The 25,794-nt window shown below is 40.2% G+C and overlaps 1 protein-coding gene across 1 annotated transcript in view; it reads left to right on the top strand.

Annotated features, from left to right (window-relative positions):
* L3MBTL4 (L3MBTL histone methyl-lysine binding protein 4) overlaps nt 1–25,794 on the top strand; it is a 258,313-nt gene that overhangs the window by 141,071 nt on the left and 91,448 nt on the right. The window lies entirely within an intron of this gene.

Here is a 25,794-nt window from a genome sequence, read left to right as displayed (position 1 = left end):
AAAATACATACAAATAAATGTATATAAGCTCTTACTGCCTGTTTTGTTCCCATCAATTGGTAAAATGATAGATAGATGAATTACTTAGTTACAGAATATCTAAATTAAAACTGAACAGAGCTGACATCGAATTTGTCCAGCAAACAGATATCTTGCCTAAGAAGATATAGAGAAGTATAAAGAGAAAAGAATAAATCATATAAAATGTGAAGCAAGAAAACATATGTTTGAATAACAGATATACAATAGAAGTCCTTGTTTGATGAAGTGGTTGCAGTTCCGAAAACCTGTGTTTGAAACAGTTCTAAACAAATCAAAACAAGTATTTGTGTAAGAAATAATGGTAAACACTCCCAAAGAGCCTATGTGAATGTTATATATGTAAATGTAATATTAGCACTTAAAAAGAAGAATATCATATAGTATCCATAACCAATAAACTGAATATCTACAGATACCTTTGTTACATGTTTAGATGTGTAGGAGTCATGGATGAGAGTGAGATAGACCTGGTAAAGATGCTGTAGTGTTTTATGAGGGAAGGAGGAGAGAGAGTAAAGGACATGTAGAGGATGGAAAAGAAAGAAGCGATCACATCATTGGGAGGATGGTCTATATTAGGTGAGGACCCTGTTGGACTTGATTGAACCACTTTCCAGACCACTATGGGGTATGTGGCTACAAATAACATTCCTCGGGCTTTTATTTTGTGTGTGTGTCTTTGTTTTGTTTTTAAATATAGAACTGCAAAGTCCAATATGGTAGTCACTAATCACATGTGTCTGTTTAAATTAAACAATAATTAAAACTAAATAAAATTAAAATTTAGTTCCTCACTTAGCACATTTCACGTGCTCAATAACCACGTATGGCTAGTGGCTGCCATACTGGATAGCAGATGAAGTTCCCTAAGGGAGCTTACCATGTTCTGCCTTCTCATGGTAGATTTTTGAGTGCATGTTTTTCCAGATGAAACATCTGGCCATCTGAGTGCCTCTTCACAACTTGAATCAATATCCTCAAAGTTAGCCAGACCATCACGTTGCAGTTGGCCTGTCCAGTAGCACTCTCTGGAGTTTTCTCCTGTAGCTCTGGGGCTGGAATAACAAAAACCACCCTGGACAGCTCCTAAAGGTTGCCAAAGTAGCTTACTCAAGGCCTCTTCCACTTCATCACAGCTGTTCTCACACTGTTCTCATGTGTAGCTCATTCTCCTTTCCCTACTTGGATTCTGAAAACATTGTGAACAAAGTCACAATGGACATTTCCACTTTGTTCCCACAGCTTCCCTGAACTTTTCTCATCTAGTATGAGGCCTGACTGTTCCTACTTAATATCTAATTATGAATAGTATTGATAATATATGACATTATTTTTTTGACCAAGTGGCTTTTAATGGTTGACCTCATAACTTCTGAAGAAACTAGAATATAAAAAGAAAGAAGAGTTTAAACCAAGGCATTCTATGACACTTAGAAAAGAATGAAATACTGTACTGAACAAATGTGATAGTGAGAAGAATGGGACATTTTAAGGGAACTAGAAGGCACAATGTATTATATCTCCACCCTCACGATTCACAGGGCTGCTAGAGGTGCCACCTCTGTGATTGGGTCATGGCTCTTCTGCCCTAGCCTTTGTTGTGATAAAGCAGGGCTCCTGTAGGGTAAGTAAGAGGCCTGTGGAACTCCCGAGGGCTCTTGACTTCTGAGACCTAGCTCCTGTCATCCTTGGGAGTAGCCTTTCCTCAAGGATAGTGTTTCCTCCTCACTCCTCCTGCTTCACAGTGGGTTTTGAGAGAACACTCCATGGTTGCATCACATTTTGTCCTTGGAACACAAACTCCTCCATCCGACCTCTGACCCATCTCAGCCCTGCTCTGGGGCAGGCTCAGACTCCTGCTTAGTTATCTCTCACCTCTAAAGCCCTTCTCAGCTGCAGTCGGACATACCTGATGGTCCACTAATCAACATCTCCCCAAAGCAGGTGATCCTCCTGGGGCCCTGTCCTTGCCCGCCAGTGTCCCATTCTGAATTGGTTTCTCCGCAGGTTTGATAAACAACCATCTTATGAGGACTTACCTGCCTTCTGGAATTCCCTTTACCTCCCTTCTGTTAGAGCCTTTGTTTCTTGGATTCTGAGTCTTCTTTTCACTGCTTTATTTTTTTCCTAGCTTTTTGGGATAGGATTTGTGGGAGGTAAGTATGTATAGCAAAATACATTTTTATCTTTCCTGATCCACAGTTTTTTAGTTGTGGATAGAATTCCAGCTGGAAACATTTTCATCAGAATATTTAAGGCATTTCAGATTTCAATTCACAAAAAGGATTATTCTTCCTCTACCTACCCCAACAATCTCACCGGTCACATATTTTCAGAACTTTCTTGTGTTCTGAAATGAGCCTTCATTCATTGGTTCAATGTGGAAACTTATGTCCTTTATTTCTGGGAAGTGTTTCTATATTATTGCTTAAATATGCTCTTTTTTATGTTTTCTGTTGCTTTTTTGCACTGACGCTTGGATTTTCTCTCATCACTTTAAATTCCTTATCTTTTGTTCTCTTCTGTGGAAGATTTCCTCAACCTTGTCTTCCAGTCCCTTGATTGGTATTTTTAATGGTTCTATGATTTTTTTTTTCAGTTTGTAAGAATGAATCCTTATTCTCTGATTTGATTTTCATTGCATCCTGTTCTTATTTGGTGAATTGTGGGTCTTTTCTTAACTCTGACAATTTCTTAGGCTCTTGTTTTCCTGCTCCCTGGATCGACTTTTCCTGCAGGTACTTGTGTTTTTGTTTTTTGGATAGGTTGGCCAGCTTGCTTCTACCATATGAAAGGCATTTCTAAATCTTGGCAGTGTTTGCTTGTGTTCACTCTTGAGAGTAAGGTGCCAGAAAGCTGGTACGTTAGGGCCTGACAGTCAGTGAGCCTCATGGATTGTAGTCAGGCAAGGGCCTGCCAACACCAAAGAGCCCCTAGTCACCATTGATGGGCCCCTTCTTCTGAGTAAGCTCCTTTCAGCAGAGATGATCTTCCAAATTGTTCCCCGGTATGTCTTTATGGCATCCTCCCTTTCAGACTCTTGACTCACAGCTTATCCATTTTCCAGTTTCAAAACTGTGTTAAATTATTTTATCTGCTATCATTTCTTCTTTCATGCCTTGTCTTTATGCACTTTCATTCATTTATTCACTTTTTAGCAGTATGACAAGGGATCTATTATCAAGGAGAAAGGATGAGTTCACATTTCCAATCTGCTATGTTTTCTCTAACTTATACTTAAAACTTTGTTTACCCCCAAATAATAATTCAGCTAAGAACATATTACTTTATTTCTAATTCTCTGTAGTCCTTCTACCTGGCATAATAGCACCTTGTTGGAGGAAAGCCCCAAAAGTCTAAATTTAGGGTCAATTCCAAAGAACTGACACCTAGCCTTATTCAAATTAATAAGAGCTTTATTAGGAGCTTACATTTACGAGCAAAGCAGCTTCACTCCCAGTGGTAGCAGCCTGGAATAAATCCACCCCCTCCTAGCAGAGGGTCTCTTTTATAAGGGGTTAATAATAAAAACATATGGTGGGTAGTAGCTTAGACCACCAGAAAGAACAATGCATTTCTAAGTTAACAGATAACATCAGGCAGTTATCCACACTGTATACATGCATTAATCTCCTTCCGGGGGCATGGTCTTTATCTTTGGACTGCATTCTGGTTTTCTGGGTAGTTAGTGAAGCCTGAGGCCACAGAAGGTTAAACACAAGAGTCCAACATTTCCCAGATGCCTTTGCTACTAGAGCCATATTGCATCTCTAAGTGAGTTCCCCTATACACCTTCTTCTTGCTATACATAGAAAATAATAATTTTGCATAATGACTGTTTTGTTTAGTTTGGCTCTGTAAATTTTATGAATTTATAATGACTGAATACTATGTAGAAAGGATTTTCAAAGGCAGGGTTTTCATTTTACAATCACGGTACTTCTTAATTTATTGTCACTTTCAGTTAAAACTTTTAGCATGCCAAGAGAGTTCCTTAATGGCATGTGTTCACATTTATCTGATTCCTTTGTCACTTGGCCTGTCATTTTCTTTGACATTATGTTACCACATAGTGAAATTGAACTGGGTGGAAATTTAAAAATAAACTTGCAGATGTATTTTTACTTCAACAAGTAAAAAGAAAAAGAGTATATGACTTTAGATAACACATTTAATTCTCTAAATGACATGATTTATTACCCAGTTTAGTAAATGCTTTGATGAAGTAACAGAGAAGATCAGCCATGGATCTTTAAATCACTTCTACCCATTACTATAAAATTCTTGAAGGTTAATGTATATGTCTGATTTACTGAACTTGGAAATAATTATATGAGAATTCTCTGGGTTATTTTTCCTAACTTTAAGGAAGATTACATATGGAATGTTTAGTTTTATAGCAACTGAAGTGTTCATTTCCAAAGATACTCTGTTCTTCGACACATTCTAAGGGTTTTCCTAAGTACAAAATTTCAAATTACAAGAATTGCCAAGACTGTATATGCTGTACCTTATTATGGTGGAAGCATATATGGCTTTGGTTTACTTTGATGTGAGAACAGTGTATAGCAATTAACCGGAGGTGATATCATGTAATTTTAAATCACCTTAAAAAGCAAAATCAAAGTAAAATATAAATGAAGAAAACTTATTATCATAAAAAATAGAAATATTACCATGTTATTATTTTAAAATTGCTACTATTATATTACAAGATTAGTCCACGATCAATAACATTTTGGGTAATGTTTGAAGTACTCAAAAATAAATAAAAACCACTTGTACTCCAACTACAAAATAATATGCTTTAGGTCTGTTTCATTTTTCAGGCCTTATATATATATATATATTTTTGTCATGAGTATAATCCTATATAATAAAAGCCTAATATGCTAAGTGTCTGGTTGTCTGGTCATCCGTTCAACCAGTCAAAGCGTAATATGCTAAGGCCGCTCAACCACTTGCTATGACATGCACTGACCACCAGGGGGCAGATGCTCTGACTGGTAGGCTAGCTTGCTGCTGGGGTCCAGCCAATCAGGACTGAGCGAGACAGGCCAGACATGCCTTGGAGCCCTCCAACGATTTCTCCTTGGCTGGCCAACTTCCCACGTCCCTCCCCGGCCCCGATAGTGCACAGGCGAGGTCCCTCGGCCTGGCCTGTACCCTCTCACAATCCAGGACCCCCCAGGGAATGTCGGAGAGCTGATTTGTTTCAGCCCGATCCCACAGGCCAGGCCAAGGGACCCCACTAGCGCATGAACTCGGGCACCGGGCCTCTAGTTAGATAATAAAATATCAATAAGTTCCTTGTGTTGTAATTGTTTTAGATACATTAATGAGGTAATATCTGGTTGATAAGTTTCATGACCATTGTGTCTGTATGTTATGGATTTTATATTAGTTAGAAGTGACTTTTTGTATTTCAAATGTAAGGTCCATAATTGCAAAACTGTTGCTAGTAGAAGGAACTGGGTTGGAATAACCCCTTTCTTAAAAATACCTCAAGAATCAATATTAACAATTTTCCCATTATCTGCTAGACACTGAAAAAAATTGTAATTCCATATTTAACTTGCTGTGATTTCCTGGCGTTACTCAAATTGTTGAAGGATTTGTGCTAGCTAATCTGAAAACCAGGGAAACTCAGTAATGTGAATTAAAATGGATTATTTTTCCCAAAAGGTAACATTCCTAAGCCTGGGAAGTTTATCACTCTCTATAGTTTTTTTTCTTATTTATAATCTAAGCTTAGGTACATCGTTATTATGGAGACTCTGTTTTTAAAATTTTTAAATAAACATCATTGTTAAAAAGTGATGTCTAAAACCAAGTAGATAATGTAGTCAGGGCCAGTTTTCCTTTTGTGAATAAGAATAATGTTGATAATACAACTTATAGTCATGTGTCACATAAAAACATTTCAGTCAGCAAAGGACCATATATAGGATAGTAGTCACATAAGGTTGTAATGGAGCTGAAAAATCCCTATCACCAAGTGGCATCAAAACAGTTGTAATGTTATAGCACAATGCCTAAGTTCATGCTGGTGCAAACCAAGCTACTGCCCTGCCAGTCTGTAAAAGAATAGCAGGTCCCATTATATACAGTACAGAACACTTCACAATAATACTAAATAAGTATGTTACCAGTTTATGTATTTATTATGCTGTGTCATACAGGCAGCAACTTCATTCATTTCATGTTTACTATGTGTTTTCATTGCATCATTCCTTCTTATGCTTGGTTATATCTCGTGTTGTTTTGCAAAGTAACATCCTGTACAGTCTTGAGGCCTAGGATCAATAGGCTCTACCTATACAAGTTTGAACCTATATCATGTATTAGGCTATCTCATCTAGGTTTGTGTAGTACACTCTATGGTGTTCACACAATGATGAAATCACCTAATGAAGCATTTCTCAGAATATATCCCTGTTGTTAAGCGGTATGTGACAATTTTAAGAAATTACTTGCAGGTAGACAGTAGGGTATACTAAGTTTGATACAAAATTTTATGATGTTTTTCCTTTGGAAAGAGTCTGTTTTACAAGATCATAATAACAATCATAATATGTTATATTTTCATATTATTTAACCACTTACAGAATGTTTTCACATGCATTATCTTAATTATTACATAGAACAGCCCTACAATGTAAGTTTTAAATTTTCTATTTTATGAATCAAAAAAAGTAAGTCTTGGGCAGATTGTATCTTCTTATCATGGCACAGCTAATAAGTGACTGCTTTTGAAGTAAATGTCTTGTAATTACTCCTCTGGTACTCTTTTTTCTACTGGCAAGTACATATGTTAGAAAGGGAAATTGATACTAAATGACATACAAACCTGTTACTCCTGGATAAGCAGGTGATTAGGAGACTGTAAAGAACTCCAAAATAGAGAGATGGAGAGGTGGAGAGATGGAGAGGGAGAGGGACTCTTAAAGACAGCTGTAGGAGGTACTCATAATTTTTTATAGAAAATAGCAGAGATATAAGCTACCTAAATGTCTGCTTTCACTTTGGTATGTAGAGCTGTTAAAGTACATCATATAAAACATGAATTATCAATAAAAAACTAACAAATAATGCTAAGTGAAATAAGTCAGACTGAGAAAGACAAAACCATATGATTTCAGTTAGATGTGGAATCTAAAACACAAAACAAAACAAACAGATAATAGAGAACAAGCTTTGATCGCCAAAGGGGAGGGAGGTAGAGGAATGGGTGAAATTTAAAACATAAAGTAATATAAAAACAATGTACAAATCAGAAATCTGAAATAAAAGCTTTAGTTATGAAAATATGAAGTTAGGTATGATGATCTTATTATCCCTTGGTCTCGATTATTCCCATTTTGATGATATAATACAGCATCATATTCCAACTTCTGCTGTTATAATCAGTATCCACATATGTCATACTTATTGTTTACTTGCTTGCCTTTATATGGAGCCAGATGGAGGCAGTGCATTGCCTGTTTATAAGAACTAGCTTGTTATTACTGAATTTTCCAAATTCCTCAGTTACAACTGTGCAGGATTTCTTACAATTGCATTACAAATTCCAGAGCAATAATGCAGAGTAAATGTGGTACCATGTATCTGCAAACGATCATGCTGATTACTAAAATAAACACAATGCCATTGACTTATTATAATAATACATGCTGCAAAAGGTTCAAGTATGAATGGAGAACCAATAATTCTGCAGGTAAAAAATGGATTTTAGTCTTGGAGGCCTTTTGTAGAATATAGTAAGCATAAATTATGTAGTACACACCTAAATTAACTTAGAAAGATAGAGCAATTCCATTCCAAGATAAATGCCCAACAGAAATGTATGCATAAGTTCACTAAAAGACATGTACCAGAACTTTTATAACAGCACATTTATAATAACCCAAATGCCCATCAGCAGTGAATGGATAAATTGTGTCATATTCATACAATAGGTGCTAGCTATACAGCAAGAAGAAACAGGCTCTACATGCAACAATGGATGAAGCTCACAAATGTAGCATTGACTGAAATGTTTGATCCAAACACAAATAATACTTAATGATTTTTATTAATGTAAGTGCAAAAACAGGCAAAATTTACTACTATATAAACTGTGGTTATCCTGTGAGAGTGACTGGGAGAGGGAATGGAGAGGCTGTGGGGTAATATTCTGTTTCTTGATTTGGTGCTTGTGACAAGAGTGTGTTCAGTTTGTGACAGCAAGTTATGATCTCCGCATTCTGTAAGGTCTACTTCAATAAAACATGTTGCAAAAGTTAAAAGGAATTGAAGTAGCCTCCCCAGCTAACATGACTCATAAGTTCCTACAAGTTGACCCTCTCAGTTTGGTAAAGCCATCAGCAGTCTGACATGACACCGGGCGAGAAGGAACCCCTCCAATCTCTTTCTCTCCATAGAAATTTGTTTCCAGGGGAATCAAACTTATCCAGTGTAAAGGCTGCCAATGACCACACCCAGCCTCTGGGCATCTTGACCAGCTTCCAAGGCTTACTCTGAGTATAGTCTCAGAGCCACACAGTTTAGTGAGGTTCAAAACCCACCTATGCTATTTTAAGCCCATTGGGGTTTCATAGTCCACAGTACTCATCTTAGGTTTTATCTGCTTTGCTGGTCTCTATCTTGGATTAAAAATTAGCAAACAGGGCACATCCCCAGTGGGAGGTGTGCAGGAGGCAGCTGGTCAATGTTTCTCTCTCATCGATGTTTCTGACTCTCTATCTCTCTCCCTTCCTCTCTGTAAAAAAAAAAAAAAAAAAAAAAAAAAAAAAAAAAATCAATAAAAATATATTTAAAAAAAAAAATTAGCAAACAGAACACAGTAAAACGATGCAACTTCCCTGCATTAGGAATGAGAACCCTTGCTTCTTGGCCTTGTGTTCGGGATTACATTTTCCAGCTCTTGGCCTGTTTTTGCTTACTTAACACTTGATGTTGGGTGGGTAGAAATATGGCATTTTCTTCTATGAGACAGCAGGTCTTTCAGACAGGCATATTAGGATAATTAAACCTGACCTTAAATTCCTTTTAGTAAAATTTATATCTCATGAAAAACCATGGTTTTTATCCTGGAATTAATAAGCACATGCACCTCCCACACACATGAAAGATGCACGCAGTCTTCTGTCAAGTGGTATTTGGCCAGGCTTCTGTGTTTAAACTAGGTAGTAAAATCCTATATAATAAAAGGCTAATATGGAAATAGACCAAACAGCGGAACAACCAGAACAACTGAACAACCGGTCGCTATGACGTGCGCTGACCACCAAGGGGCGTGTGTGGAACATGGTGGGCATCAGCTGTGGTGGGATGGTGGAGCAGGTGAGCAGGGGTGCCAGACCAAGGTGGGGCACTGGTCGCTGTCATCGATGCGAGCCTGTGGTGGTTACTGAAAATTCTTTGCTCCCATGTGCCGCAGTCCCACCGGGCGCTTGCACTTGCTGCTGGTGACCGCCCTGCTTGCACCAGAGCCACTGCTGGCACCCACTGCCGGTGCCCAGTGCCGGCCCCGATTGCTCGGCACCATCAGCGGGTGTGAGTGGCAGCTGCCGGTCCCAATCGCCCATCAGGGCTTCTCCACTTTCCCCTGCTCCTGAGAGGAGATTGGGGAAGCAGCTGCCACTCGCACCTGCTGCTGGTGCCGGCCCCAATTGCTCCTCGCCTTCAGGGGGTGCGAGCAGGGCTGGCGCCGTCAGGGTGTGGGAGTGGTCACAGCAGGAGTGGAGCTGCCGGTAGACGGGGGACCAGGGGCTGCAGGAGGAGGGGCTGGAGGGGGCCCACAGAGGATGTGCTAGGACCTGCCCCTGTGCCCACTGCAGCCTCCTGGCCCACAGTTCCTTTCAAGGTGCACGAATTCACAGTCAGCACAGGAGCTGCCCCTGGTGGTCCGTGTGCTCCCACAGAGGGAGCGCCACTCAGCCAGAAACCCTGAGCCTGGCTCACAACTGGCGCACAGCAGTGGTGGTGGGAGCCTCTCCTGCCTTCACGGCAGTGCTAAGGATGTCCAACTGACAGCATCCCCCGAGTGCTCCTGGACTGTGAGAGGGCGCAGGCCAGGCTGAGGCACCCCCTCTCCCCCACCCCACCGAGTGCATGAATTTTGTGCACCAGGCCTCTAGCAGAAGATAATAATCTAAAGAAGGATGAAATAGCCTGTACCACTACTTTGAGTATTTCCTGAACAGTAAACCGCAGACACACAAGCCTGTCTCTCTCATCCCTGCCACCCACATGTTATCTAAGAATTCTTTGCTGGTAATTCAAACATGGAAAAAATATTTTTAAAAGAACTAAGAACGATGTTTTTTTGAGCAGCAAACTGGTGTTATATCCTGAGTACGAGGAGACTCTGTGGCTGCACATACCGTTTATTTGCTACCAGCGTATGGTCAGTGTTTGCACGCTCCTACCCTTTCAGCACTGATGGTTCCTTTTGACAGTAGCTCCAAACAGGTCCTAATTTTTGTTCACAGATATAAGTGCTAAGAATTTCAGCACAGTATCCTCAGCTGTTATATTTCTAAAAAATCAAGCAAGCTGCTGGTGGCAAAAGAAACAATGTTCTTCTTTTCTTTTCTGTGACTTCATATAACTAATATTGTTAGTAACTGGTAGGAATTCGGTGATGGGCTGGCTGCTTGTCACTCAGAACAGATACAGACTCCAGGACAGGCACAGATCAGCCTTGTAAAGGAGGTGCTTTGAAGGGAAGGATGCTATCTGGTAACAAAACAAACTGTGCCAGACTCATTAGGAAATGCCAGGTATACATTCAATGTGTAAGTGTACCTTGATGGGAACATTTGTACCAATGATTGAGTCCTGCTCTTCTTTAATACAGGAAAGTGAGTGGAAAGCCCCTAAAAAAATGAAGCACTTGGTGTTCATGTAATCAGTTACTTCTATTGTTACTTAACAATGTTAAAAAATAAGGCTACATCAGTGGCTAATGAGATTTTTGTGTGTCTTAGGGTTTCTTCTGACTAAGATAGGTAGGAGCTTCAAGAAAAACACTAGAAATTTATGACTTAAAAATAGTTAGAATTTTTCATTTACATCTTCAATTAAAATAATTATTTGTTATTAACAAAAATATATCACCTGTGATGGCTTATGTTTCTTTCTTTTTTCATACAGTTTTCATCCTTTCATAAACAAGCATTTACTGAATGCCCTTTATTTTATTTACTAGAGGCCCGGTGCATGAAATTCATGCACAGGGGTGTGTGTGTCCCTCAGCCCAGCTTGCACCCTCTCCAGTCTGGGACCCCTCAAGGGATCGGGCCTAAACGGGCAGTCGGACATCCTTCTCACAATCCAGGACTGCTGGCTCCCAACCACTTGCCTGCCTGCCTGCTTAATCACCCCCAACCCACTCCCCTGCCAGCCTGACTGACACCTAACTGCTCACCTGCCTGCCCAATCACCCCCAACTGCCCTCCTCTGCTGGCCCGGTCACCCCTAACTTCCCTCCCCTGCTGGCCTGGTCACCCCCAATTGCCCTCCCCTGCAGGCCTGGTCATCCCCAACTGTCCTCCCCTGCAGACCTGGGTCCCCCCCAAACTGCCCTCACCTGCAGGCCTGGTCACCCCCAACTGCCCTCCCCTGCAGGCCTGAACACCCGCAACTGTCCTCCCCTGCGGGCCTGGTTCCCCCCAACTGTCCTCCCCTGCTGGCCTGAACACCCCCAATTGCCTGCCCCCCCCCCCCCCCCCCGCCGGCCATCTTTGACCACATGGAGGCGGCCATCTTGTGTGTTGGAGTGATGGTCAATTTACATATTACTCTTTTATTAGATAGGATTTTATTTTTTTAATATATATTTTATTGATTTTTTTACAGAGAAGAAGGGAGAGAGAGAGTTAGAAACATCGATGAAAGAGAAACATTGATCAGCTGCCTCCTGCACACCCCCCACTGGGGATGTGCCTGCAACCAAGGTACATGCCCTTGACTGGAATCGAACCCTGGACCCTTCAGTCCACAGGCCGACACTCTATCCACTGAGCCAAACCAGTTAGGGCCTGAATGCCTTTTATATGCCCAGCACTGTGCTAGGTATAAGATCTACTCCTGTTTCTAGAAGCTCACAGTCTAGGGAAGGAGATGAATACCTATAATATTAATCAAAGGGCATGAGAATGGTGTGTTTAGGAAACTATGTATGAGTGGGTTCTTGATCCAGTCTAAGAGTTTCAAGGAGTTTCCTAGAAAAGGGGTTGTCCTCCCTGAGTGCAGACTATGAGTAAGATTTAACCAGGCAAAGGGGAAAAGAGGAATACTCCAGTAAGAGAGAGTAGCCAGGACCCAAAATAAGTGTGGTACGTGCATGCATGCCTGCATCTGTGTGTGTGATTGCACTTAAGTTTAAATACCTGGAGCTTGGAGGTGGGTGATGATGATGGGGATGAAGGGTGACAGATGAGGCTGAGGAAGTGACCTAAGCCCCTCCCGTTGTAGTTTTAAACCTTTCCAATCTTTCCTGGCATGTGCCCTCATAGCCTCTCAGATGGGAGGTTGAGAGGACAGATATTTCATCTGGCATTCAGGTCTGAGCCTGTGCACCCACCCCTGTCATTGGTTGTCTTTCTTGACTGCCTCTGCTGGTGGCTGACTGATGCTCTTTTAAGCACATCTGATATAATAAATGTAAGGGCCAGCTTTCCCTTCTTATGTCCCTAATACAGCATATTAGGCATTCTTTCCATGAGTATACTCAGCATTCTCCAGCTAGCCCAGGATGTCGGCATGGAGAATATGCTTTTCAACAATGTCATTGTGGTTTTATTATTATTCCATTGAGAACATTTTTTTAATGACACTTCAAAATTGGGTCTCTGTTGCTGCATGCCAAGATTTTGACATATGATGCTCTATATAATGATCACAACAAATGTTTTAAAATAAATATTATCTCTGTTTTATAGATGAGGAAACTGTGGTTGGTTTGGGAGGATTAGCCATCTTACTGGCTACCAGTAAGTAGCAGAGCCAGAGTTTTTATATAGTTGTTTAAGCTCATCATTATACTGCGTATTGCCTCCCTCCCTTGCTGTTAAACTGAGCATGCCTGTGGCTGCAGAAGGAATTCTTTTCCAGGTGGTGTGTCCCCACTGCCCTTTACCCCCAGACATTCTGGGCGCTTAAATTCAGGCCCTGCCCAGGCTCAGCAGTCTCTTGGAAGTCTGTGAACTTCCCTAACAGTAGCTATTTCATATAATTTCTGTGTCCCCTTCCCTTCCCTACACCACCTCTTCTGCTTTCTTCTCCAAGAAGAGAGCGCCTACTTCACTGAAAAAATATTAACCAACTGGTCATAATTCTTTCCCTCCCAGAAAGCAGAGGAGCCCTTCTCCTGTTCACTGCTGGTCTCTGAGCTGTGCCCCAACCCTTGTTACCCACTGTCTATTAGTCAGTATTTCCCTTTCTAAGTGCATCTTCCCTACAAGACCTAAACATACTCTTAAAATACCGATATAAAGGAAAAACATAGAGCAGAGAAAATGAAAAAACTACCGTCAGACACAGTGATTTATGAGAATCTCACAACATCATGTTAACTGAAGAAGCCACACCAAAACAATACAGCATGATACAAATTATATTAAGTTCTGCAACTGGCCATCCCATCTGCTCAGTTCTGCCAGTTGTGCATGTGTCCCTATACAATGTGTTTGCTTTTGCCAGTTGCATTAATCCCAGTCTTGAGGGCTCTACTCCTATGACCTAAGCATCTCCCAAAGGTCTCACCTCCTAATACCATCATTCAGGCATTTAAGATTGAAATATATGAATGGGGTAGGGGTGGATACAAACATTTAGTCTATAGCATTGACTAATTAGTTATTCCAGAGCCATTGGTTGAAATACTAGTATTGCTGTGTCCAGGACTATAACAGAAGCCACAAGAAGTGATAAAAGGAGTGTAGAGATTCTCAAGGAGCTTGTAGTCTAATAAGGTTGAGAGTATATGAAGTATATGAATGAGTACCTAGGGTTTCAGCGGAGGGAGAGATTAGTTTGCAGTGGGGCAGTTGCAGAAAGCTGCCCAGAGAAAGTGATGTTCACACTGTAAGGTGAGAGGAGTCAGCGAATGCACTGTGTGGAGAAGGGGGAGAGAGATAGGAAGCTTATGGGCAGAGGGAAGGCTTGGCTTGTTCCCTCACCTCTTTCAAAGTGACCTCAGTGAGGCCACACCCACACACATGAGCATCATCTCTCGCCCCACTACTTTCTTTGCCATCATTGGAAATACATATTTACCTTTGTGTGTGGGTGTGCACGTCTGTATGTGTATTGTTCACTGCAGTATCTCCAATGCCTAGAACAGTTTCTGGCATATGGTAGGTGTTCAGTTAATACTTTTGGAAGGAAGAAAGGGAGGGCAGAAAGAAAGGGAGGAATTCATATTCAAAATTTGGTTTTAATCTCCAAGTAGTTAGACTATGGATCTTGCAGAAGTGATGTCTATGTATTCCAGGTTACATTGGATCCCCCACACTTTGCTTAAGTATACATTGGGAGCCATTTATAACACCCATTTCACATTTACTTTTATCCAGGCTTTTAATATCCAGTTTTTGAAAAAATAATTATGACAATAAACTCAAGTTGTCTTTGAGTTGTCCATTATTAGTAGGACAGGAAGAGAAAATTGCCTAGGAGTGAAATTGAGGAAGGCAGTGGCTTAGTGTTCTTGAACAAGTGAATCCATGAATATATTTGAGAGATCCTTTTACATTCCTCTTGTCTGTATTTACCAAATAAAAAAGTAACAATCGGAGGACTCCAAGGAACCCACGAGAGCCACTATTAATTAGTTATTTGTAATTCTTTCAGCACTTTGGACGTGATGTGTTTTATAAATAAAGTTAATTATCCTTGCTTTTCTGTTGCTCTTTCCCCACACATCCCTTCAATCACATAGTTTTATTTTAAATGAAACAAAGCTTCATCAGTTTTTGTGGTTATACAATATAGCTTTTTGGACTCTTGAATATACTTTTTTTTTGAGTCTTTGTTCTCTTCTCTCACAGTTTCTGAAAACAGAGAAAGCAATTGCTATCCCCGTGCATGAATATGTTAACCTTCGATACTAATCAGATAATACTTAGACATGAACAAAACAGGAGAGTAATTTTTATTTCTCCAAAGAATCCTATCCATATCCTTTGTTTTGTTATCAGCACATCCAGTTCTGAAAAGTATTTTCTCATAATTTTATCTTTCCTGAAATTGCTTTTTGGGAAACACTGAGTGAAAGATGCAGTGTGCAAACAAACTGAATTAAATATGAAGGACAGATGATCTGGGCTGTGTTCTTCTGATGTGCTAGGGAGTCAACCAAGCCCAGAGCATAAACATTATGGAAAGCTTCCTTACTTACCATGGCATTCTCAGACAGCGGGAACCATTTCTCCCCTTAATTTGCTGCATAACTTGATTGCTTCTAAATGTACTAGCACTCAAAAAGAAGCTATTTTGTCAGTCATGCTTCTTAAAGATTACTTTTCATTAATTTAAATTTGAATTCAATTGAGAACAGACATTCTTTCCCCAAACCATTGTTTATCATAAATACCTCTATAAAGTCCTAGACACTATATTCTTATTTAAGTTTCCAAATAATGAGGGTACACACCTGTCATATTTTTGTTGGTAATCATTACCCCAGGATATGTTTTCATTGATTTTTTGGAGAGAGAGAGGAAGGGAGTGAAAAAGAAACATCAATGATGTAAGAGAAACGTTGATTGGTTTCCTCCCGTGTGTGCCCTGACCAGGGATTGGACCTGAAACCTAGCCTTGATCGGGAATTGAACCCACAACCTTTTAGTGTAGGAGAAAATGCTCCCACTAACTGAGCCACCCAGCCAGGGCTACTTGCCATATTTTTAATCTAACTTACATTGTACTGTATTTTAAGTACTGCTCAACATTCAGAAAAAGGAATTGTTTTCTCAATTTCATTCAGAAACCTATATGGCTTAGAGATTTCAAAAGGGACATTTCTGCATATATGGAGAGTTATTCACCAGCTCTGTCTGTGTGGAACACAGCTGAGAAGAGGACAGCAGGGAGAGGCTTATGGAAAATCAGAGAATGTGCACACCATTTGTGTACTTCCTGTCCAGATCCAAAATGCGATGCACTCAATCTAAATACTTCTGAAGCCATGATCATTCACTCTTCTAGCTTATTAATGTGAAGTTGCCAGCGTAGTAAACCTCTATAGGAAGGCATACTAACTACAGAAAAAAAAAGAAGACCCTCAGTTATCAAAGAATTTAAGGTTGGAAGGTGTGCCTTTTTAAAAACAGGTTTAAGTTTATATTATTATTTTAGCGATAAAAGAGGACTGTTTTGACAGTGACATGAGGCTGCATACTAGTGCTTGTGTGTGTGTGTGTGTGTGTGTGTGTGTGGTGGGTGGCTGTATGTCCGTGTGTGTGTGCATGCAGTAGTCCAGAAATTTGGATATTATTGTTATTTAGCAAGTGGGCATCTCTACTAGTTAACTATCAATTTCCCCTAATTAAAAGTGTGTTCAGAAACTCAGGAGAAAGCACTGATGCTCATTAGTTCAAACACTAGACAATGGAATCAGCTGACCCTGGCAGCAGGCTGATTCTTGTCCCCTATATCTCTCTCCTTTGCATTTTCTGCCTCTCCTTACAGATTCTTCATTTCTAGTGACAGTAAAAGCCATCTGCCCTGGAACCTCAACATGCAAGAGATTCTGTGGCCTGAAGGAGACCCTCAGCAGAGCAGATCTGCTATGCATAAAGTTGGCCCGGAGGCTGATGTGCATTAAAATATATCAATTTTTAAAATTTGAGTTTACTTTTTTAAATATAACAGCTTCAGTGAGCTAGAATTCATGTCATGCAGTTCACCGATGGTTTTCAGTAAATGCAGTTGTGCAACTATCACCACAATTGATTTTAGAGCATTTTCTTCAGCCCTAAAAGAAACCTTTAGCATTTGAATTTTCACCTTCTTTCACTTCTTTGCAGTGCTTTCTCTCTTTTTTCTTTTCTACTTCTCTAGCTCCATCTTTTCATATATTCTCTTTTCCTGCTCCTCCTCTTCTTGCTTGCCCCTTTTCTAAGTTTCTCTTTCTTTTCCTTGCCGCTAGAAACCACAACTTTTGTGTTTGGCTAACTTTTGGGTCTGGCTATTGTTCAATGCCAAGGAAGGGGGATGAGGGAGAAAAAGAGGTCATTGACCTGAAAGTCTGAGAGCACCTGGGGATTAACTTACACAAATACGCTTAGGCATCTTCCCAGCACCTTCCTCTTCTCATTCCTGGACACATTACCCTATCCCTCTGTAGTTCTGTACTAAAGGCTCATATGCTGCAACAACACTGCATTTTCTCACTCCCGTGCTTTCCTTATTCTCCAAAATAAGTGAAGACATATGAGTGATGCAGATGTATTGATATCAACCATGTCTCCTCTCCCTCTCCCCCTCCCCCTCCCTCTCTCTCTCCCCCTCACTCTTTTCAGGCCTATGTTTAACTGTAATGTTTATTTGCTCTATCACCAGATTAAAGTGGATAAAGGTCTCTGACATAAATTGGATTAGAGTTTCCCCAGTGGAAGCAGTGACACTCCTTCCCACGCTGCAAAGGACTTAGTGAACACTGAGCAGTTAAAATTATCTCTTCCGACTGGTAGTAAATATTCACGATGAGATGTGCTTGGCCCCTCCGCCCAGTGCCTAACAGGTCACCTGCATTCACTGTGTGCAAGGCCACTGAGGACTTGTCCCAAATACAGATTCTGTGGCCATGGTACCCATGGGGGACAGGTGACTGAGGGCCAGGAAAGCCTCCTGGCCTCTCCTCCTCCTCCTCCTCCTCCTCCTCCTCCTCTTCCTCCTCTTCCTCCTCCTCCTCTTTTTCCTCTTCCTCCTCCTCCTCCTCCTCTAAATGAAAGAAGACTATATTCAAAGGCCATAGGTAAGTCTGATGAAAATATCTCTTGTTTTTAAAGACAGTGGAAAGGTCAGGGCAGCTGTGGTTGTTTGAGGCCTTCTGTGCGTGGAGGCCCCTGGCCCAGGGTTTCCTGGGCTTCCAGGAGGGCTGTGGCTTCAGGGGAGGGAGGTGCCGCCTCTCCTGTCTGTTGACATGTGTGCACTTGTCCTCCAGGAAATCCACGCTATGTAACCAGTTCTTAGAAGGACTATGGCTCAGAGCAGGCTGTGTAATAATATGGCTTAATCACTCAGAATAGGTCTCCAGAGACAAGAGTGCACCTGGGAGAGTGAGGCCAGTAGAGGGTGCTCCCACCAGGGAAGGCAGGTCAGCGCTTCTGTCACCCATGGGGCTGTCGTTGGTGCCAAAAATTTGGGAATCATCTTAGAAGTGAGAAGTTCAGGTCTCATGACAATGAGTGTGATAATGATTAAATCCACCTACATACATGGACACACTTGAATGAGGCCTGCACATGTATGAAAAATAAAACCACAAGGAAATAGAGAAAATGGTGATGGTTTGCAATGGGAGTAGGACATATTTCCTTTTAGTAACATTCTATACTAGAAATTTTATAATTTAAAAACTATATATAACTTTTATAACTTTCCTCAAACTATAAACTTCAGTACGTAGTTTGAAAGCTAAAACAAGGACAAGTAAAACCGTATTTTACTAGGTTAAATGCTAAGCTAGTAAAATCCCCAATCCTTTTCGTGGTCTAAACAGATGAGTAAACCTTGCAGAAGTGTGGGTAGAAACCATAGAGCTGAAGTCTGCAAAAAATCAGAACACTTTTTATAAATATTTCACTGTCAAACTGATAAAATTTAATGAGTTAGTGGAGATTTAAACAATTTTTTAAGTCTAACAAAGTGAACAGGCAGAGTGCTTTGAAGCCCCAAAGAAACTGTTAGAAAGAGCATCCCCTTCCAGAGTGGAGTCATAGGTTAATTTCCTATTTCATATCAAGTGTCACTTTAAAAAGTGGCCCATCACTGGTCAAAAAAGAAATTGAACATTTATCAGAGAGGCCAGTGTATAATACCATTGAGAAGATTTCATGTTGTCAACTACAAAGAAATCCTGATTTACCTCCACTAAGTTTCCTTCCTCAAGTCTCTCCACGGATGCAGACTCAGTCCCTTGAAAGCCTCACTACACCATAAATAAGGAGGCTCAGAGGCGCAGGAAGGGAAGGGAAGCAGCCAGCACTGTGAACTCCCACGTTCTAGAAAAACCCATCTGTCCTGAGACTCAGCTTCAACTAATTCTCAAGAATGGACTACCAGTCTGGTGACTCCAGCTGAGAAATACAGTTCCATAAATCACACCAGGAGCCATTTCTGGACCTGAATAATCCATGCTCCTGCAAATTGGACTCGTTCAGCTTTCTTAGAGTTTCCCCAAAACTAACACATCTAGAAGTTTAAAATGCCAGCTGATCTAGATGGATTTGCCAGCAAAAAAATGTACAACTGCAACATTTCTATTGAAACCATTTTTGAACAAGCAAGTTTTTTTCTTAATGGTAATTGATAAAATTCAGGACAAAAGCAACTTTTTCTACCTTTTTGAATATTAGTTACCGTCAGTGCCACACCCAAGTCCTCTCTCCTTCCTGGAATCTCCCCCTCTGGGGCGCTGCTACAGTGTTTTGGCCAGGTTCAAGCCTCGGACTAATGAAAGGACAGGGTCCTCTCATTGCCACGTGCAAGTCCCAGCTGGAAGGGCAGGGCCCTCCCAGCACAATCATAGCCAGCGGCTGTGGTTGTAAGCTTGAACCTATGGTCCGAATACGTGGCCCCACATGCCTGTGTGCTAGAGTTCAGGTGCATGTAATTGAGTGAGGTTGGAACTCACGAGAATGCTGTAAACAACTCGATCATGCCCCTACTTTCCCTTGTGGCATCAGCTATAAAATAAAGACACGGCTTGTGGGCGCTGGCGCTGTCTCCTCATCAGGGAGCAGCGTCCCACCGAGACCCAGCTTTCATTCTCTTGTCTGTCTTTTTCTCAATCCTTTCACCCCCCCACTCAGGATCACCTTTGGCCATAACATCCCCCAACCATGCCAGTGATGTCTTTCTTTTACAAAGAGTGTTCTTTATTGCTAAAGTACATACCCTTGTGCCATTTTAGCCTAAAGGAAATATGTCCCCATCCTGTTACAACTGGAGGCCAGGGACCACCACACATGATGCTCCTGCTGTACATGGCATAGCAAGTGGCATTGCAGAGTGCTGAGTGTCTTCCTGCTCGGACCAGAAGTCCACGAGTGTCCAATGAGTGATGTAAAGGGTGGGAAGCCTGTTACACCATGTCCTTTTCTTTGTCATGTCATGAGATTATTTGCGGGGGGTGGGGAGATTAGTGGTTAAATAGTGACTCAAAAGAATATGTTACTGGGCAAAGTAAACACAGTGAAGTGGGCAGTGGAGGCAAAAAACTTTGGAGATTTCCAGGCAGCATTAAGATTTTCAGGGAACATTGACAGATGTACTAAACATAAGCAGCAGCAGTGTGCATGCAGGCTGAGACTTGGAGATGCGTCCGTCCTCAGCTTCAGCCACAGGGGTCTGCTGGTGGCTCCCTAAAGGTCATCTTCCTGTTGACTTCTCACTCAGTGGTGTCTGTTCTGCTCACCTGCAGAATGCATCCAGAGTTGTACTGCCAGGCCTGCGGTTTACAATGTTAGAAACAAACTACTTTATCTTACCCTTTCATCAGCAACCCTACATTACCCAGCTTTATCACTACACTTACAAGGTTAGATTTCAGTGTTTTCCTTAACAATTCCTGAGTTTAGTGAGTCTTCAAGTCCCACTGATTACTTTTCTACAAAATAGAAAAGTATAGGAAGGAACTCCTCTGTTCCTCCTGCTCTTATCCAGACCCTCACGCCTGCTGTCCAGATGCTGCCCCTGCCGGACCTTGGGCCTGAGGTGCTACAATGACCTTCGGGACCTTTCTCTACTGCATTTCTGATTAGTTGGAATTCTTAGCCAGACATTTGGATCTCAACCCCCCTCCCCCACACACAACCCAATCATGAGCAAGTGTTGCCCACAGTCTTGCCTTCCAGCCGGTTGGTCTTCTGCAATCTTTTGTCTCTGTCCACACCCCTGGGACTGACTGAGGCCAGTCCTATTTCAAGAACCTGCCTCTGCACCCCCTTGAGTCCTAATTTAAGAAATAATAATAGAAACAGCAAAAACAGTTTTCTGAAAACATTCCCTTTCCAGATTTTATTTATATTTTGAAATAATACATATAATGTGATAAGCACTTTTCATAATGCCTGGTTACATATTAATGTTTAATAAGTTAATGTTCCAATTGTTATGATTACATCATTATTAACTGTATACGTAATAGCAATAAACCACAACATTCACTGTTTTTGCCTTTTAGATTTTTAATTTGTTGGTTTTTGATCTTTGAGGTAAAGACTGTTGAGGTGGGGTCTTTGCTGTACTTTGGGTTGCCATAGAGCCTACATAGCTGTGTGTAGTCACATTCTGTAAATATCTGTGGATGGAATTAAAAGACAGTAGTCTGTGCGTCCTACTCCTGGCCTCCACTAAAAGAGGACACTATCTGGATGCTTGTGGAGCAGGGTTAGGTGGAATGGTGCATTTGACCATGCCGATACCACCTTAGTGTGTGTATGTGTGGGTATCCAATGTTTAAATTCTCATTTAAAAACATGCTAGGATGGAGCTTTAAAGTCTTTTTCTGGTAGAAAGTCAAGACTATCTTCTATTTTCTTGTTCTTTCTCAGGGTTTTATAAATTACAGCCTGTCCCAATAAAAAAAATTATCCAGATGGCCAGTTCTTCATATTACATTTCAACCCGTGAAGAGAATGTGCCTTTGTTTCTAAAGAATTCCTCTTTACCTTATTCTATTTTTGTAGCAACTCGGTAAATTTCAGAATGAAATTCAAAAACATTAAGCAGCTTAAATTTTCAAAGTATTATAATTTCCCTGCTTGTTCTCTCTGTGTAATCAGTGCCAAAGGGGTTATATAAATATACCAATATCTTCAATATTCATTTGCAAAGTACCTAGTGTGTGCAAGGCATTATACCAAGTGTTTCATTGGTTTTATTTTCTCTAATGTATTCAAAGAAAATACAGAGGCAGTTTGGCATAGTACTTAAAAGCTTGGACCCCAATGTCAGGCTACCTGGATTTCAATTCCATCTTTACAACTTCTTAACTATGTGACCCTGATTGACTTATTTAATCTCTCTGTGCCTCAGTCAAATGCAAATCATAATAATCCATATTTCATAAGGATATTGTGAGAACCGAATGATTTAACATAAAAAAGACCTTAAATTAGGGTTATAAGAGTAAAAACTATAGAAGCATAACCTGTTATTGGTAATATCTATATATACAAGAGGCTAATATGCAAAGTGTCCCCTTGGGAGTTCAACCGGGAGACCGGGAGTTTGATCGCTAGCTATGACATATGCTGACCACCAGGAGGTGGCACAGAATGAAGGAAGGCCCCAGCTGGCAGCTGGCAGCCGGGGAAGGGAGGCCCCGGCCGGCAGCTGGAAGGCCCCGATCGGCCCTGATCGCTGGCCAGGCCTAGGGACCTTACCCATGCATGTATTTCGTGCACTGGGCCTCTAGTTATGAATATTAGACTAACCAAATTGTGTTTTGATGACATCTCTCTTTAATTTTAAAAATAATTTTACTACTTAAATTTAGCAGAATAAACATTTTCATGTGTATATATTAGATAACCCGATCAACTTTTATAAAGTATTTTACCTGTTGATTCTCAACAATTATTTAAAGCAAATGACTTGAATAATCTTCTAGAAGAATTTATGGTAAGAAAAATAGTTTGATGATATTTTCTTGAAAGAGATATTTGTTTTTATCCATAATTATCCTGATGCCCCCATCTTTAATATCTCAGGGTTATTTATTAAAAGAACAAAACAAAGGAAAACCAGTTTTTAAATAGCTCCCTTCAAAATATAATGAAGGATTCCTATTGTTGGTTCTTTTTTTCTAATTAGGACAATATTGCTTTACACACATTAAATTGCAGTACATTGCCTTTGGTGTGGTAACTAATTTAGAGGGTAGAGAATTAACAATCAACTTCTTTAACAAGAAGTCTGCCTATACATATTTGAGCCTGCAGATGAATTTTTATTTGAATACTGTAAAATTATAAAAGGCCACCTCTTATCTAAATGTATATTTTGTAGTATTACAAAAAAACCCCAAACCCTCCCTAGCATATCATTTGCTAGGGACAGTAGGACGTCTTAAGTCCTCTTTGATCTATTAGCGTTTGGGACTACTTAGCGCAGGCAGCTGAAGGACGCTTTATTATCTGACCTGGGCTGGTTTGGTTTTGCTATTTCCATCACACAGACTGTACTCCTAATCTTAGCCCATAGGTTCCTTGAGGTGACTATGAATTTATCACTTTAAGAAAGAGCATCCCAAAACAACATCTAAATGTCCTGTTGATATTAAGTCAACATTAGCATTGAACACAAAGTTTAGATATTTGTGAGTATATATTAATATATAAATATCTAAGCATATCTTCATGCATATCCAGATAAATTTTGCAACTTGGGTCTAAGAACATACTTTTATAACAAGTAGAAGAGAGTGGGCAAAATAATGCCTCCTTTTTCTGAAATGCATCTACAATGTGAAAATTGAATTCCTGTAACTAACAGTATTATGAATTATAGAGGGATTAATTAGGGTTGGAAAGAAATAGCCTTTATTGATTGCATATAAGCCAGGTATTATATTCGCATTCTGCATTCAATGCAATTTTTATGTTGACCTAGTGAGTGGAGTGCTATTCTTCATGTTACGAATGAGGAAGCCAAGATCTGCAGAGGTGAGGGTTGGTGGTAGAAGGGGGACTGAAACTCAGTTTGCCCTGTTGAAAGTATCTTTTACTACTTCAGGATTCCCTGGTTGCTTTAGTTGAGTAGAATAAATTCTTCCTTTAAAAGAAGAGTAAAGAAAGGTTTGTAGCCCTGGAGGAACTTTTAAAAGGATCATTAGGGCCTTCTACTTCCAGAACAATGGAGTACAATATTTTTCTTCATTACTTTCACTAATACCTAGACATTATATATAAAATAAACATATGAAGGCTCTGAAAAGTGGAGAGGAGGAAGTAGACCAACTAGAGACTTCAAGACCGGAGTAGCAACACAGTGGTGCATTTCCTATGTTTTCTTTCTCCTTATATATCTTGGGCTGGTTGTTGTTTCCATTTTTCATTGTTTCAAGTATGTTAATAATTGCTGTTAAAGCATTTTTTATTGATTTCAGAGAGGAAGGGGGAGAGAGAGAGAGAGAGAGAGAAACATCAGTGATGAGAGAGAATCATTGATCAGCTGCCTCCTGCACACCCCACAGTGGGGACCTGGTCCACAACCTAGGCATGTTCCCTGATCGGGAATTGAACCATGACCTCATTGTTCATAGGTTGAGGCTCAGCCACTGAGCCATATAGGCCGGTCATGAAGCATTTTTATTATGGCTGCTTTACAATTCTTGTAAGATAATTTTAGCACCTATGTCATCTTGATATTGGCATTAGCAACATGAAAACATAAGAAAGTATAAAATTCACCGCTAAAAGAAAGTATATATTCAAATTCAGAATACTCTAATACTGTAATGGTAATATATCAGTCACTTTAGCAAAAAAGTTAAATTTAAAATGTTTAAAAATGACTATAGCCACAATAACTTGCTATGAATACACAATCTTCAGCAAGAATAATAAAGCTGGAGGCATCACACTTCTGATGTCAAATTATATTGCAGAGGTATAGTAATCAAAACAATATGCCATTGGCATAAAAATAGACATGTAGACCAATGGAAGAGAACAAATTCTAAAAATGAATCCTTGTATATACAGTTAATTGATCTTTGACAAGGATGCCAAGAATAAACAAGGGGGAAAAGATAGTCTCATCAATAAATGGTATTGTGAAAAGTGGATATCCATGTGCAAATGAAACTGGACTCTTATCTTACACCATACCCAAAAATCAACTCAAAATGAATTAACGACTGCCCTGGCTAGGTCACTCAGTTGGTTGGAGTGTCATCCCTTAAGCCCAAAAAGGTGTGAGTTTGATTCCCGGTCAGAACACATACCTAGGTTGTGGGTTTGATTACTGGTCAGGGAGTGTACAAGAAGCAACTGATCAAAGTTTCTCTCTCATATTGATGTTTCTCTCTACTTTCCTCTCTCTAAAATCAATAAACATATCTTTGGGTGAGGATTTTAAAAATGAATTAAAAACTTAAATGTAAGGTCTTAAATTATGAAACCTCTAGAAGAAAGCTTATGGTAAAAACTCCTTCTTTCTTTCCTGTGCCCTTTTCCTTTTTTGGTGGTGTTCAAAACCTTGTCCTGCTTCTGCTCACCTGATTGGTGCTAAAGATTAAGTGATCAATATTGGAGCTTCCCAAGAAAGTGTCAGGCATCTTTAGGAAAGTTGCTTATCCTATGTGAGCCTGTTTTCTCACCTGTAAAATAAGTAATACTAATACTATCTTTGGGTATTTAGTAATAAGTTTTTAAAATAATGTATGTAAAACACCTTGAATTGTAATGGGCGTATAGTATACACTCAATAAGAGTAGCTATTTTGTTCTTATTATAAGTTGTATTCATTGGTATATATGTCTTAGCTTTACTAGATTTATATTTTCTA

Source organism: Myotis yumanensis, unplaced genomic scaffold (assembly GCF_028538775.1).
Source record: "Myotis yumanensis isolate MYYU_CA2020_CCGP unplaced genomic scaffold, mMyoYum1.0.hap1 SCAF_7, whole genome shotgun sequence".
Lineage (NCBI taxonomy): Eukaryota > Metazoa > Chordata > Mammalia > Chiroptera > Vespertilionidae > Myotis > Myotis yumanensis.
This window is presented reverse-complemented; position numbering and strand designations above follow the sequence as displayed.